General features: G+C 53.7%; 1 protein-coding gene across 7 annotated transcripts in view; it reads right to left on the minus strand.

The window, feature by feature from the left end:
- The window catches only part of RASSF2 (Ras association domain family member 2), a 41019-nt gene extending 30469 nt beyond the window's left edge, over positions 1 to 10550 (minus strand). The window contains exons 1-2 of one of the 7 annotated variants that reach the window (XM_032419490.1): positions 10486 to 10503; positions 9274 to 9331 (exon numbers count right to left, since the gene is read on the minus strand). The gene's annotated coding sequence lies outside the window, so the exon portion shown is untranslated. The other 6 variants (XM_032419486.1, XM_032419491.1, XM_032419488.1 and 3 more) reach the window with 6 other exon arrangements.
- Positions 10551 to 14768: the final 4218 nt, after the last annotated feature.

Here is a 14768-nt window from a genome sequence, read left to right on the forward strand (position 1 = left end):
CTGGGAAGGAAACGGTACACCTTGCCTTCCACCTTTATTCAATAAAAGGCCCACTTACTGGCCAGGCCTGGGTCCTCTCTGGGGTCTGTTCACCTCACTGATCCCCCCTTCCCTGAATGTACCTCCTCTGTCCCCTTTTCCAGGCATTCAGGACCCACCCTCACAGCTCTCCCAATCGCTCCACTCAGGAAAGAGTCTGGGGAGTGGAAGGTATTTGGTAAGAGGTGGGCAGGTGGAAAAGGGCTTAGCTCAGGAGAACTAGCAGAAGACCAGTCTCAGGAGGCACCTTGACACCCTCCCCCACCAATCAAGAACAAAACAATCACACTATTATTATTGGGCTAATAACAAAACACCAGATGTGAATCATAGACAGCTACCATAAATGAGAGTTTACTGTGGGCCACCTAGTATCTGCTTTGGCTCATTTAATCCCCCCAACAACCCCATGGAGAAACCTCAGTATCCCCATTTTGCAGATGAAGCATATGACGCACAAAGAAGCGAAGTAACTTGTCCCCAAATACACAGCCAGGAGGGGGTTGGGGTCAAACCTGGGACCGTGTGAGTTCTGGCAAAGCAGAACCCTCTGGAGGTGAAGGTTAAAAAAGAGTTTTCAGCTGAAACTCAACTGAGCCAGCCGCATCCTTGAGGAGGAGTCACTCTGGAGTGTGGACCAGAAGGCTCTGGAGGGCTCATTAAGTACAGATTCCTTTCCCCCACCCCACCCCCCAGCTTCTGATTCAGTCCTTCTGGATGGGGTCTGAGGATGTGCATTCCTAACAAGCAAGCTCCCCAGTGACGCTCGCATTGCTGGTAACAAGGCTTTAGAAGCTTTATCTTCTTCCTTACGAGAAAGAACCCACAGGGAAGGCTTCATTTTCACCATTTTACAGATGAGGAAACAGAAGGTCCCAGAGGTTAGGTCACAGAGCCGACATGAAGCCCAGGACTCCTTCTGTGATGCCCTGGCTAAGCGCTGGATATGGGGGGCTCTGAGCAGGGCATGCAGGAAAGGGGGGGCGGGGGAGGCTTCCGCTGCCAGCCACAGCGGGTCCGGTGGGCCTGGGGAAGGCAGGCAAGTGAGTCAATGGCTGGACAGACAGGATGTAGGTAGAGCAGACCCTGCAAGGGGCCAGGGATAGAGACCCCCGGCCAGGGACTTGGGCACCTGCCGCAGACCCTAAGTCACACCTACCCCTGTCCAAAGAATGAGCTACCCCTCACGTTCACAGGTCCCACAAAACACCTGCTCCCCCAACCCAGAAAAAGCCGGGGGGCCTGACTGATGACAGGTATGAGGCCCCTGCTGACGGGAAACTTGGCTCCCATCCCCAGAGACAGCCCCTGCCTGGCCCACCCTCTCCAGATGAAGAGCTGAGATTCCAGCCATGCCAGGCTCCCCGAGAGCAGCTTGATCTGCAAAGCCCCTGCTCTTCCCGCTGCCAACTGGGACCCCGGCCCGCTCTGCTCAGGCCTTCTGTGCACAGGGCTGAGTCCCCAGTGTGGCCGGAGCAGAGATCTGAGGAAATGGTCCTGGGATTCCTGCCAGAAGGGCCTGCCTCCCATTCCACACCAGCGGGCGGGGGGCCAGGTGAGTGACCTGGAAAGTCACCACTGGGACTCACCCAAACAGTCACCTCACAGGCCCGGATGAGCAACTACTTGCTTGTAGGAAAGTCCCAGCAGTGTCCACAAGCTTCTGACCTTCTGGATGGATGTTTAGGAGGAAACCCAAAAGCCCTTAACGTCATATCAGAGAACCAGGGTGTTGGAGCAGGACAAAAAAAAAGGCATTAAGGGAAGTAAAAACTCTAGACAGAAAAAGCTGTGTGTGTCTGTGCGTGTGTGTGTGTATGTGTGTGTGTAGAATTTAGACTCTGGCTCAGAGGAACCAGAGACCTAGAAAGCCAACCTTCCAATTCGATAGACCCCCCCAAAGAAGGACCTGTCACATCTGCCTCCCTAAAGCAGCCCCTTCATCACCTCCCACCGGAGGGGCTCTGCCAAGATTACCCCCTCCTGGGCTAAGATTCAGCAACATGCAAACCTGTGTATGGCTGAGGGGGCCTGAGGCAAAGAGTGGGAAGTCGGCGGAGGCAACACTGGCCCTAATAAGGCAAAGAAGACGAAGCATCCCTTGACCCCCATCTCTCAAAACCAAGGGCTATTTTATAGGGTAGTTTCATGTTCGACCTTGTGAAGGGCAAATTAAGCTTTCCTGCAGCCCGATAATTATGGGATTTAGGTGGCGCCCCGTCCCACAGGGAGGGCCTGAGGCCTGCATCGGTCCTTGTGCCTCGAGCCCCCACTCGCTGTCTGTGGCTAGTCTCTCAGCTCTGCGGGGATGTGCTGACCTATGCGGGCAGGTGAGGAGGGGCTGCCTCCAGCTCCCCATTTCCTACAAGCACAGGTTTCTTTCTGGCCACTCTTCCTGTTTACTGAGTGATTTCTCTGAGACTCATCTCTGACCTCACTTCCCCTTCCTCAGGGAACCCCAGCAGCTCTTCCTTTTTTGGTGCTAGAGGCTAAGATTGAGCTTTGTGTGCAGAGATCTTGGGGATTCTGCTCCTTGCTACCTGGGGCCAGGATTGGAAACCCAAGAGCCAGGATTGCAGACTTCCTCCAACCCCCACCCCCCTCCGCAGCCAAGATGGGCAGGTTCCTGGCACTCCAGAAGCAGTAAGAAAGAAAAAGCAAAGGAAGAATCCAGTGTGTGCTGAGCCCTCCCCTGGGAAAGCTATGGGGGGATGGGGGGGATCTTACACCCACCCTCCTTTCATGTCCTTAACACCCTGTGTGTGGAAAAATTCACCCTCACACAGCAGATCTCAGATCCTTCCTAGTACCAGGAAAGGCGGCTCATCTGGGGGTTTCCAGAGCATTTCCAGGAGGCTGAGGGGGAGTTTTCCACAAAACCACATTCATACCCTCTGCCTGCCCTGCAGCCAGCGACTAACTTTCAAGAAAAATCAGCACCATGAAACAGAACTTCTCCTCCAAATGGGCTTCAAAGGTCAGCTCTGTAAAATCTTTACACTCCCCCGACTGTCTAGGATTAAAAGAGCAGCCTCCCACCGGGCAGAGAGAAAACAGGCAGAGCCAGGTAAAGAAACTTCCCGAGTCCAGTGGGCAGGTCTGTCCCTCCCACACATAAATCCTCACTGACTCGCTGGAGAGCCCGACAGGCCCTTCTGGGAGCTCACTTACCAAGGAACTTAAAGCGTTTCCCACAGAACAAGGTGTCCCACAGAAAAGCCACTTAATCCACTCCCGTGGCGCCTAAACAGAGCCGCACGACCTGGTTTCCCAGTTCTGGGTCCCGAAGCTTCCCGACCCCCTTTCACCTCAGGGTCGACCTGAGGCTGGAGCGTACACACCATCTCCCCTGCTCCCCACCCCACTGCACCACGTCCCTGATCACCTTGTCACATACACAAGAAAGCAATCCTTGTCCCAAACGTCTGTGTGATCAACTGTAGGATCCCATATGGAGCTTCAGGAAGAGGGTGCCGCCTACCTAAGGCTACCACCCATCTCTCCGGAGCCCTTGGGGCCTCACGGACCCCACCAGCTAACGTCCTCCCTGCACGCCAGCCGGCCCCCCCTGCCCGCCGACAGAACATTCAGCAGCCATACCCCCGATCTAGCAGGTCCAGTTGAGCCCCAGGATCTGGAACACACACGAAGGACGCTCGAAATTGAAATGTTGAGGCTGTCATGCTCAACCTTCAAGAAAGATGGTCCCAATAACCCACCTCTACCTGGTTTGGACCTTACTCACTGCAAGACAGCTCTGAGGTTCAAGGCACGGTGAACCCCAAACCCACTCAAACCCACCGCAGAAGCCGCCGTCTGGGGCCTGAGGTCTCGCTGCCAGCAGCCAGCAAGCCACACCGCGGCCAGCTCCGGGGGCCGGGAGCACTGCATTCGTCAGTGCCTGGCTGCCTGCCCCCCACCCCAGGGGAGGATGGCAGGGGCGGGACGGATGGCCAGGGGCTCGGGGCCCTGCCTGAAATGAAACCACCCGGGACCAAACACCACCACTCTATCACAGGGCTCTTTCTTTCCTTGTTATGTAAAACAAACATTTTTTATTTCTTTGACACATATAGAGAAGCAAAAAGATTATTGAATGATTCCAATTCTATGAGATACCTAGAACAGGCAAATTCACAAAAACCGGACGTGGAATTGAGGTTACCAGGGGCTCGCAGGTCGGCAATGGGAAGTTGATGTCTGATGGGTCCTGGGTCTTTGTGGGGGATGACGGGAGAGTTCTGGAGATGGAGACTGGTGATGGTCGTGCAAGGCTGGGAGTACATGTTATGTCACTGCTGTCGTCGGAATGATCATGTCCTGCCAAATTCTTATGTTGAAATCCCAACCCAAAATGCGATGGCATTAGGAAGTGGGGCCTTTGGGCATGATTCAAGGGGGTGGCTCCCCCCTCACCAACGGGATCAGTGTCCTTCTCAGAGACCCCACGGAGCCCCCCCATCCTTCCTGCCACCTGAAGGTATAATGAGAAGTCTGAGATCCAGAAGAGCCTCCCACCCACCCGTGCGGGCACCCTGACCTCATACTCCCAGCCTCCAGGACTGCAAGAAAGGCTTCTCTGGGGTTTGCAGCTCACTCAGTCCGTGGTATCCTGTTACAACAGACCGGACAGCCCCTGAACTGTGCACTTGAAAATGATGAAAAGGACAAATTTTCTATCATGTATATTTTACCATCATTAAAGATAAAAAATAAAAATATTTAAAATTTTTTTTTTTTTTTTAATATTTTATTTATTTGCGAGAGAGAGAATGAGAGACAGAGAGCATGAGAGGGAGGAGGGTCAGAGGGAGAAGCAGACTCCCCGCTGAGCAGGGAGCCCGATGCGGGACTCGATCCCGGGACTCCAGGATCATGACCTGAGCCGAAGGCAGTCGCTTAACCAACTGAGCCACCCAGGCGCCCCAAAAATAAAAATATTTAACTTAAGAAAAGACTAAGATCAGTATCTCCCCCAAATTTCACCACTCAAGAGACAATCGCCATGAGCATTTGCCTGTACATCCTTCCAGAGACAAATGGAGGGGAGGATATATTTTACAAAGAGCACAGTTTGGTAACCTGCTTTTGAGAAGTATTGTATTTTCCCACGGTAATAAATGCACATCGCTCCCCTATCTTTTTGGTAGCCCAGTGGTATTCCAGTGCATAGATATGCAGGTCTTCCCTGCCACCCAAAAGCAGAGTGCTCTTATGAATGTTTTCGTTAGCCGAAGGGGCATAAAGCAAAGAAACAATTACCATTAATTTATATGGGAAAATGTTAGCGTTCCCAGACCCAAAAATAACCTCTCTTAGGTTCTTCTGATACCTTGGGAAACATCTTGCTAACAGGTATACATGGGATCGAGTCCCGCATCGGGCTCCTGGCTCAGCGGGGAGCCTGCTTCTCCCTCTCCCTCTGCTGCTCCCCCTTCTTGTGCTCTCTCTCTCTCTCTCTCTGATAAATAAATAAAATTTTTTTTAAAAAATCCTCTTCGGGGCGCCTGGGTGGCTCAGTTGGTTAAGCGACTGCCTTCGGCTCAGGTCATGATCCTGGAGTCCCTGGATCGAGTCCCACATGGGGCTCCCTGCTCGGCAGGGAGTCTGCTTCTCCCTCTGACCCTCCCCCCCCTCATGTGCTCTCTCTCATTCTCTCTCTCTCAAATAAATAAATAAAATCTTTAAAAAAAAAAAAAAAAAAATCCTCTTCAGATTTCTTTCTGTTAGCAAAACAGGTACTAACGTAGATCTTTCATAAAAACCAAGCAGCCTAAGGCAAACAACTTTGAAAAAGCGAGGGATACCTGGACCATAACTAACACGTTTGCTTTTTGTTGGGGTTTAGTCTGCATTCGGTGGTTGTTATTATTGCAAAGAATGCTGCAAGGGACATCCCTGTGCACATATTTTTCTGCACTTGTCCAATTATATCCTTAGGATAAGATTTCCTACCTGTGCAATTGCTGAGTCAGGGACTCCCTCGGGAGGACTGTCAACAGAGCTTTATGAGTAAAATCACAGCAGGGATGTCGAATTCTGCCATACAAAGGTCTCTTTCACCACGTGGACTCTTCTCGGCTTTCACTTGGGTGTCCGTGGCATTGCATAGCAGTTCAGGAAAGTAGGGACTGTCCTTTCCATTAGAAACCAGCCCCCTCCCTCCCCACCGCCCTGGCCACCTCCTCTGGGGACACACCACGCCTATGTCGTAAAGAGAAGCCGCTACACCAGGAAGGCAGACGGCGGCTGGGCTAATATCTGCTGAATCCCCCTTCGCTAGCAGGAAAGATCACAGCAGAACTCCAGGATGGCCCAGTGCCACCCACGCAGTTATTCAGCATTTATCACTGGTCACAGCCTAGATGTGACAGCCACGAGCAGGTGTACTCAGTTTCCTCACCTAGCCGAAGGACAGCCTCTCTCCAAAGCGTTATGATCGGCCATTCACGGGCCATCAGAATACCCACTCCCAAATCCGCCGGGGCGCCTTCTATCTTAACCAATGAGCAGCAGATGGCTGCCTGAGTGCTGTGTACCAGGCTCCCGTCTGAACGCACGTCACAGTATCACCGGGAGATAGTTAGAACTGCCATCTTACACTTGGGGAAACTGAGCCTCAGAGGCCTTCATGACTGTTTAACTGCAGCCTAAAGCCTATCCTAGGTTGCTTTCCCCCCGAAGTTGACCCTAAAACAAGGATCCGAGTGCAAGTGGAAGGGGGTTGGAAAGTGAAACAGGGAAGGGACAGTGGCCTGTGAAGGAAGCCAGTTACAAGGCAACTCTGATGGACAACATAGCACGTGCCCCCACGCCACCCCAGCAGAGAAGCGAGGGAGCTGGGGTATTTATATACCTTCTCTCATCAGTCGCTGGTTGAGGCCAAGGGAACACAGGAAGGATGCTGACAGCATCTATCACATTGCCCAATATCATGCGGCTGGAAATGGTAAAACGCCATTCAAACTCCAAATCCAATACTCTGCATTACTCGTTCAGAAATGAGCAGTTGATCACTTAACTGAGTGTCAACTACGGGGAAACGCCACGCTGGTGAAATAAGCCTACTTTGCCAAATCACTTTGGGTTGAGATGTCCAAGGACAGCACAGGTATCTTTTTGTCAAGTTTTATCAATGGGATGAATAGGAAAAGCCCTTCTATGTCACTTTACTCATCCCACAGGAATTAGCCAAGAGCCCTTCCCTGCCCCCTTCTTCGGCGTAAGGTTTCCTCTCTGAATCAGCCATGGCTGGCTCGGGCAGGAGTCCTGCAGCCTCAAGCTGTCATCCCAAGCAGATACATCAACCTGTGATTACAGGCTCCAGAGTCTGCCTGCCATCCCAGGGATGATCAAAAATGACCCACTGGACACCCTGCCGGCCGAGTCTGGAGGATGTCCCTGTTTACTGTGCCTGCTTCCCCTGTGCCTCCCGCCCTACCCTCTCCCTCCAACCTCACATACCCTCCATGGGAACCCACAAGTAGGCCAAAGAACTGAAACCAGCAATCACAGGTCTGCAGGAGCTTACCCCACCTTAAGGACTCACTTAAAATTCTTCTGGATATGCAGGGAGGTGTTTAAATAGGACAGTGTGTCATTAGGGTAAATCACTGGACCATATTGTAAGGAGTGGTGGGAGAAACAGGGAGGTGGCAGAAGGGGACCACTGCCCTAGTTTTAGAAACCCAGTGGTAGCAGCTCTCAGCAGCTCTATCTTGAAGTCGGAAACTGGCCGTCCTGTTCTGTTCCAAGCACACTGCTGAGACCTGCCCAGTTCCTCACCCTGCGGGAGAGAAGGAGACAGGGGCAATTCCCAGTCCCTTTCCTGGCACTCCCAGCAGGATTCTCTGGCAGTCAGGTCTCCCAGTGAGGACACCTCCGGCCCGAGTATCCTAGGGAGGACTGAAGGCAATCATCCGGCCAACGTTCTTTTGTGCTGTGGGCCAGTCATCGGCACTCCAGCAGAGGTGCCAGGATGTGCAGTCCTGGGCACCTCTCCAGCCAAGTCTCTTGGCCGTTCCTAAGCAGCTCACGCACAGAAGGCAGACACGAAGCTTGGCTCCGGGGCCCCGCGAAATAGACCAAGAAATCAAAGCAAAACCGGGGGGTGACTGAAAGGTCCCGGGTAGGACAGCGCAGCTGAGAAACGGAAGGCTTGAGGATGGAAAACAGGTGTAGGGCATCTACCACTGCTAAGTGACCTCTAAGAGGACACAAACTGGAGAGAGGGCTGCAGCCCCAAACAGAAGCTGTGTAGAAATGCAGAGATGGGGGCTCTGGAGCCCCGGGGGCGGGATGAGACCCCCCTCACGAAGGTGGGGATGCCACCACCCGAGGCACAGGTACGCACGCCCTGGCCCACGCAGTCAGGTGCAGAGGGCACCCCTTCCCCCCCCACCCCCGCCTTCCCCTGGAGGGGGCATGCCAGGCTGCCTAAAGATGCCCCTCATCCTAACTGGATTTCAACAGCACAAAAATGATGGCAAGGAGCATGGGATACATCTCGGCTCTACCCCAGCTAGATCATCCTGTCTCCCGATAGGCCTCCCCTGCTCTCCCCTGCTCTCCGGTGTTCTGAAGGAGGGGAGCAGGACTCACAGCCCAGCCTCCCCAGCCCAGCAGACACTCCCAGGTGCCCAGATGGGCGACATCTCTGGCTCCCTTCCTTCTAGCCAGGGCAAGAACCACCTACCATCTTTCCCAAACTACCCCACCTCTCCGAGCTCAGCCACCACGTGTGGCCCTCTTCTAGTGGGCTGCCCTGTCCAGAGGAAAAAGCACAGCTGGTGCCCACACTCACCACCCCACTCCAGGGTCTCTGATCTCAAGTGGGCACCTCCCAGGCTGACTCCACACTTAGTCCCTGGGACACCGCATTTGGACACAAGTTAAAACAAAACAAAACAAAAAAACACCTCCCCTCAAAAAACCCAATCTATCTTAGCCGTGAGAAGTTTCTTTAATTCCTCAGACCACCTGCAGAAAAAGTTCCCAGTAAATAAGTGAAGATTGATAAGTAAAATAAATCCAACCCCAGATTCCTCCTCCAGAAGCTCTGGAAACAAGGTCCCTGGCTCCGAATCCCAGCTGTTTAAAAGAATCATTGTTTCCAATTCTTTCCTCCCATTGTACCAAGATCAGCTGGGGCAGGAACAGAGTCCCACTCCAGGATGAATTATTATTTGGCAGCTCCCTGGTTCAAATTTTCATTCATCACATGAAGGTACTTACTAGAAACCTGGCCCACGCTACGGCCTCGGTCCTCTGGGAGAACCCGGATTCCCGACACCTGGGAATAAAGTCCGTGCAGCATTGAGAAGCGCAGCCCTGGGACCCTGCTGTCACTGAGGGGCAGAGGTGCGCGAACAACCCAGGAGCCACAGAGAGCCCCCACAGTAAGATGGAGCCCTCTGTCGCCCTGCCGGGCCACCGCGCTGCTCCGAGCTGTCCCCTGGGTTCTCCCAGTTTAAGAGCTGAATGCAAAGCAGGCGCCCGAAATGCAGAAGTGCCTGGGTCGCCCAATGAGCCTGCCCCTCTCGGGCGAGAGAGGACGCAAAGCTGAGGTCCCCAACGACCTCGGCGCTAGCTCGGGAGGCGGGCGGGGAGACCGCAACGGGAAGTGCCACGAGGACCAAGGGCCCCAGCGCCCCCGCGCCCTTCAGAAGGGGCCTCGGGCGCGCCGCCTGCCCCCGCCGGGTGCTGGAACCCGCCTCTGGGGAACTGTCCGTTGGGCAGGGAAGATGGGGACCCGCTTAGGGTCGGGCACCCCCCAGCGCTGTCTGGGCCTCCCATCCCTGCACCTGCTGCCCAGCCCCAGCTCGCCAGGGAGTCCCGGGAACCCCGGGGATGGGGCGGGGGCGCCTTCCTGTCGCCGCCCTTGGTGCGGAGGGAAGGAAGGACCCCCAGGGGTCGCAGGGGGAAGACGAGCTTGGAGCCACAACTTTCTCCGGCCAGAGGCGGGGCGCGCAGGGGCTGGCTCCTCCGCGGCCCCCGGGGGGTCCGCACGCCCGGGAACCCCCGGCGGCCCCGGGAGGAGAGAGGAGACCAGGGCAGGCGAGGACTAAGGCGCTGACCTGGACCAGGCTGGGAACACCGCGGGAAAACTTTCGGCGAGGCTGGAGGGAGGCCGGGGAGAGAGGACCGGCCCGCGCCCGGCACCTTGCGCCCCGCATCCCGCGCCCGGTGCCCCGCGCCCCGAACCTTGCCTGCGTCCTGAGCCGGCTGCATCGCCCGCGGAGTTGGAAAGTGGGGGCGCCTCGCCACGGGGCGGGGGGGGCGTTGCTCCAGCCCAAGCCTGGGTCTGCGAGCGGCGGGCCCGGCTCAAATCCAGCCGGGCAGCGCAGGCGGCGGCGGCGCGATTGGGGGTCGGGCGCCCCGCCCTCCTCGCCTCCCCTCCGCCCCTCCCGCCCTCTCTCCCGCCCCCCTGCCTTTATCCGTCCCTACCGCGTCCGATCGGCCTCTCTCCCCGTCTTTCTCTAGCTTTCCATCTCTCCCCCGCCCCTCTTCCCTCGCCTTTCTTCCTCCCCGCGTCTCTCGCCCTTCCTCCTCCCCTCCCCTCCTCCTGGGGGGCGGAGCTTCTCCCCTCCCTCCCAGACAATGCTGGGGCTGCGCGTCCCCTCCTTCCCCTCCCGCGAGTCGGGGCTCGGGCTGCCAGCGCTTCTTCCGGGCTGGGGGGGGGGTGGCGGGGAGGGGGTAGGAGTGCTGGGGTGGAGAGGATGGACTGGCTCCCCTCACCCCTTTCGCCGCTGCCCTCTTCAAGCCGGATGGAGTCTTGGCCCAAGCCCCTTGGCTCGCCCCGCGCTGTGACAGCCACTCCCAGGGAACAGTCACACTGCCCCGCAGAGCCCACCTCGAGCGCCCCGGATTCCCCAGACAGAGAGTGTGGGATTCATTTTCTAACACCCCGCCTTCTTCCAAACGGGGTTTGAGCTGAGCGCGGGCTAAGCAAGCCCCCTTCGACAGGCGGGTGGGCAGACGTGACCGTGAGTGAAGGAGGCCAAGTTTCTTTGTCCACCTCTCACCTCCTTCTCTCATCCATCCCTGGACTCGGAGGACTCTCAGTGCAGAGGAAGGCTTGGAGCACCCCAGCTGCGGGGCCCCTTATCTATTTCCTTCCTCTTATCACAACCCCCCCCACCACCACCACCATCACCAAATACATGCCCCAACCCTGCAGGGTGAGTCTCCATGTCTAAAGGGAAGGGAGCCTAATGGTTAATGGGTAGCCAACCCCCAGGGTACAGCCGGCTCTGCTCATCCCTCCTAAAAGCCAAACATTCTTTACTAAATTCATTGTTTGGATCTTGGAATGTGTCTCCCTTAGAAACAATGTTATAAATGGTGATGTGCTTCCCAGCCCAGCCACAAAAGCCTTTGAACCCAAAATGCAGCTGTAGGGTGGTGCTGAAAACTGTGTCAGCTACCCTGGAACAAGAAGGCCACTGATCTGCGTTTTCTGTAGGAAAAAAAAAATTATCTACTTGTACTTTCCCTTTGACCTATAAACACAAAGCTCTCCCATTAATATTCTTCCCTACCCCTCAGCCACTACTCTGTATTGGTGAGCTTCTTTCCTTTGCAGGTAACATGAACACCATCGGGGAATGTATTCTGAGGACATGGTATTTTCTCTAGGACCTCAGGTCAGATCTGCAGGGAGAGCTCAGTAAGAGGCAAATCCAGAGCGGAGAGGGCTTCCAGGAACCCCGGAAGTCTTCTCTGAGAGGCCAGCTCTTCCCTTCCCTCATAGATTGGCCTTCCCTACACCCCAGACCCATGACAAAGGGTGGCCCCCATTTCCATCCCTGGGGCTTGGAGCTCCCCTTTTGAAGGCAGGAGCCTTGCGGAGCTGGAATCCCTTAGTCGCTACTCCAGTCTCCCGAGAGCAGCTCATTGGCCCAGCTTGGGTCAGGTGACCATCCTATGACCAATCAGCTGAGGTGGGTGACTCCTCTTGGGCAAACTGCGGGCAGGAATCCTGCCCTTAGGCGCTGTTTAAAACACAATCTAGTCCTCGGGGCCCCTGGTTGGCTCAGTGGGTTAAGTATCAGACTCTTGGTTTCTGCTGAGGTCATGATCTCAGGATCCTGGGATCAAGCCCCGGTTGTGTTCCTCACTCATCTGGGAATGTGCTGGAGATTTTCTCTCTCTTCCTCTGCCCACCCCCACTGTCTCTCGCTTTCTGTTTAAAATCTTAAAACAAACAAAAAATAGAATTCATTCCCTTCTACTTATATTTTCCATCTTGGTGAATAAATTGATTAATTCAAGGTACGAGAAAACATCTTTCTTTTCATCAATTTCCCCATACAGAAGCCACAGAAGAGAAAGGAAAGGGTTCTTATCCTTCCAGGGGGTGTAGGGATGATACATCTGTAACAGATTTAATGCTTCGCAAATGTTAAACTGATACATGAAAGCCCACCCTCAAAACCATCTTTTCTGGCCACCATCCACCCCCGGGGACTGGCCCGAGAGGCACATGGCTCCAGGGAAGCAGCAGATAACCATTGTCTAGAACCAGTTCTCCAACAGAAATACCATGCAAGCCACGGGTGCAATTAAAATTTTCTAGCTACATTAAAAAAAAAAAAAAAAAGCCAAGTGAAATTAATTTTAATATATTTTATTTAACCCAATGTATTCAAAATATTACCATTTCAACATGTAAACAATATAAAGACATTACTCATGAGGTATTTTGCATTCTAGTCGTGCACTAAGGCTGAAATTGGGTGTGTATTTCCACTTCAGCACATCTCAATTCGGACGTTAAATTTTCATCAAAAACACTTGATCTGCATTTAGGCTTTATAAAATTTCTATCTGAAAAAGTCGAGTCACATACCCAAGTTGTTCCAGACATACTCTAAAGTCACCCAATAACTGAACTGAGCATATCAGTTTTTACATTTAAATTGTACACCCATGTGGCTTGTGGCTACCATATTGGGACAGTGCAAGTTTAGAGAGCGAGGAAGCCACTGACTGACTCAGAGTCTCAAAATCGACTTCCCTCACCTCTTTAGCAAAGCTAGTGGCAGGAATGTCAAGCATGGCCAGAGAGAAAAAGATTTTCCAAATTCCTTATGTCTCCACAGAACATCGCAAGAGGCAGGCTTTGCCACTAGATCAGAGTCCTACCACACGCCTGGGGAGAAGGAAGGTATGAGAGAAGAAACGGAGGCCCAAAGCCCACTCTTATGTTCCCAGTGGATTCTGGGAGAAGAGAGGAAAAAGCAGGAGACAGACAGTCGGAAGGAAAGGTTGCATCCTCCCTGATTGTGACCTTTGACCAGAGTGAGGAGGCCTGTCACTGGGTTAAGGGAAGTTCTGAGGAGATTGCCACACGGGCTGCCTACCTCCTTCTCCCCTGTTCTCAGGAACTGACCTAGGAGAGGGAGCCGCCTCTTTAAATTCAACTTAGTGGATCACCACGGTTATACAGAGATAGGGCCTGGATTTACTTTCTGGAGTCACCCGTAAGTCCTGTGTGGCACAGACATGATGCAGAAGTTCCCACCTGCTCCCCAGGACCAGGGGCCTCAGAAGGAAGCCAACTTGTGAGTCCCAGGCTTTCCATGGGGCCTGTCTTAGTTTGAGTTCTCTCCAAAACAGAACCTGAGATAAGGACTTGGGTGCCTCCCTTACTTGGATTGATCCCAGAAAGCAAAGAAGTGAGACAGGGCTGGAGGAGAAGCTAATGAAGGGTGTACAATGGGGGGTCCATTCCTCTGGGGCCCCTTTGAGGAACTGTGTAAAATGTGCCTCAGAACTGTCCTCTCTGAAGGTCAGGGGGCTGGGGCATTTATCTCATCTCTACCAGTTGAGGATGACTCCCAGGAAAGCTTACTTCTTCTTACTTCCTGGTTGTGTGGACTTCTTTGGCCTCAAGGAAACATCTGAGGCGGAAAAGCAGGAGCGACAGCCTTTGTCACTTGAGGTGGGATGAGTCGTTGTGCATGAAGCTGTCCACCACGGCTCTGCTGGGGTGAGGGGGGCTGAGGGGGTGTACACAGAGCACATAAATCATCTGCTCTAAGACACAGCATGGAGAGGGGCAAGCGGACCCTGGAGGCTAGGTCAGGGGCTGACGGGAGGACATGATGGGGACTCCGAGGGAACACTGGTGAGGGAACATTGGTTAACTCAGGAGTGGGGCCATCATCCCTCAGCATTGTGCTTTCAAGGGATGATCCAGAGCAGACTTTCTGCAGGGAGGCCTAGGGAAGACCCAGAGGCATCATCTCACATGCCACCACAGGAAGAACTTGGGAAGTCTCTAAGGAGACCAGAGAGACTGTTTGGATTATTGCCTCAGACTCCATTTTTTTCTGTCTGCTATCCAAGAGGTAAGAATCTACAAAAGAATATCTAATGAGTTATAGAGAAATAAAGAAGACTAAGGGAGGTCTGCCACTGGGACCCAAATATATCTGGACATGTCTGGCACACTAGCATGTGGGCTGGCTGGAAATCTATTTGCTTGGGAAGCAAAAAAAGTCCTCGTGGGAGATCATTTTCATTCCAAGAGAAGAAGAAACCATGTTTGGTTTGGTCCAGTAACAGAGTTTTAGTTGCCAGAAGGAAGATGAAATTGTCACTCAACTCTGCCCCCAACTTGGCCCTCTGGACACACCAGGGATCCTAGGAAGGTAGAAGCTCTATGTTACAACTCAAAGAACTGTTTCATAAACTGCAGGGAGACTCTGGGGCCCAAGCAGCTA

This window comes from Phoca vitulina, unplaced genomic scaffold (genome assembly GCF_004348235.1).
Source record: "Phoca vitulina isolate PV1807 unplaced genomic scaffold, GSC_HSeal_1.0 scaffold22, whole genome shotgun sequence".
Classification (NCBI taxonomy): Eukaryota; Metazoa; Chordata; class Mammalia; order Carnivora; family Phocidae; genus Phoca; species Phoca vitulina.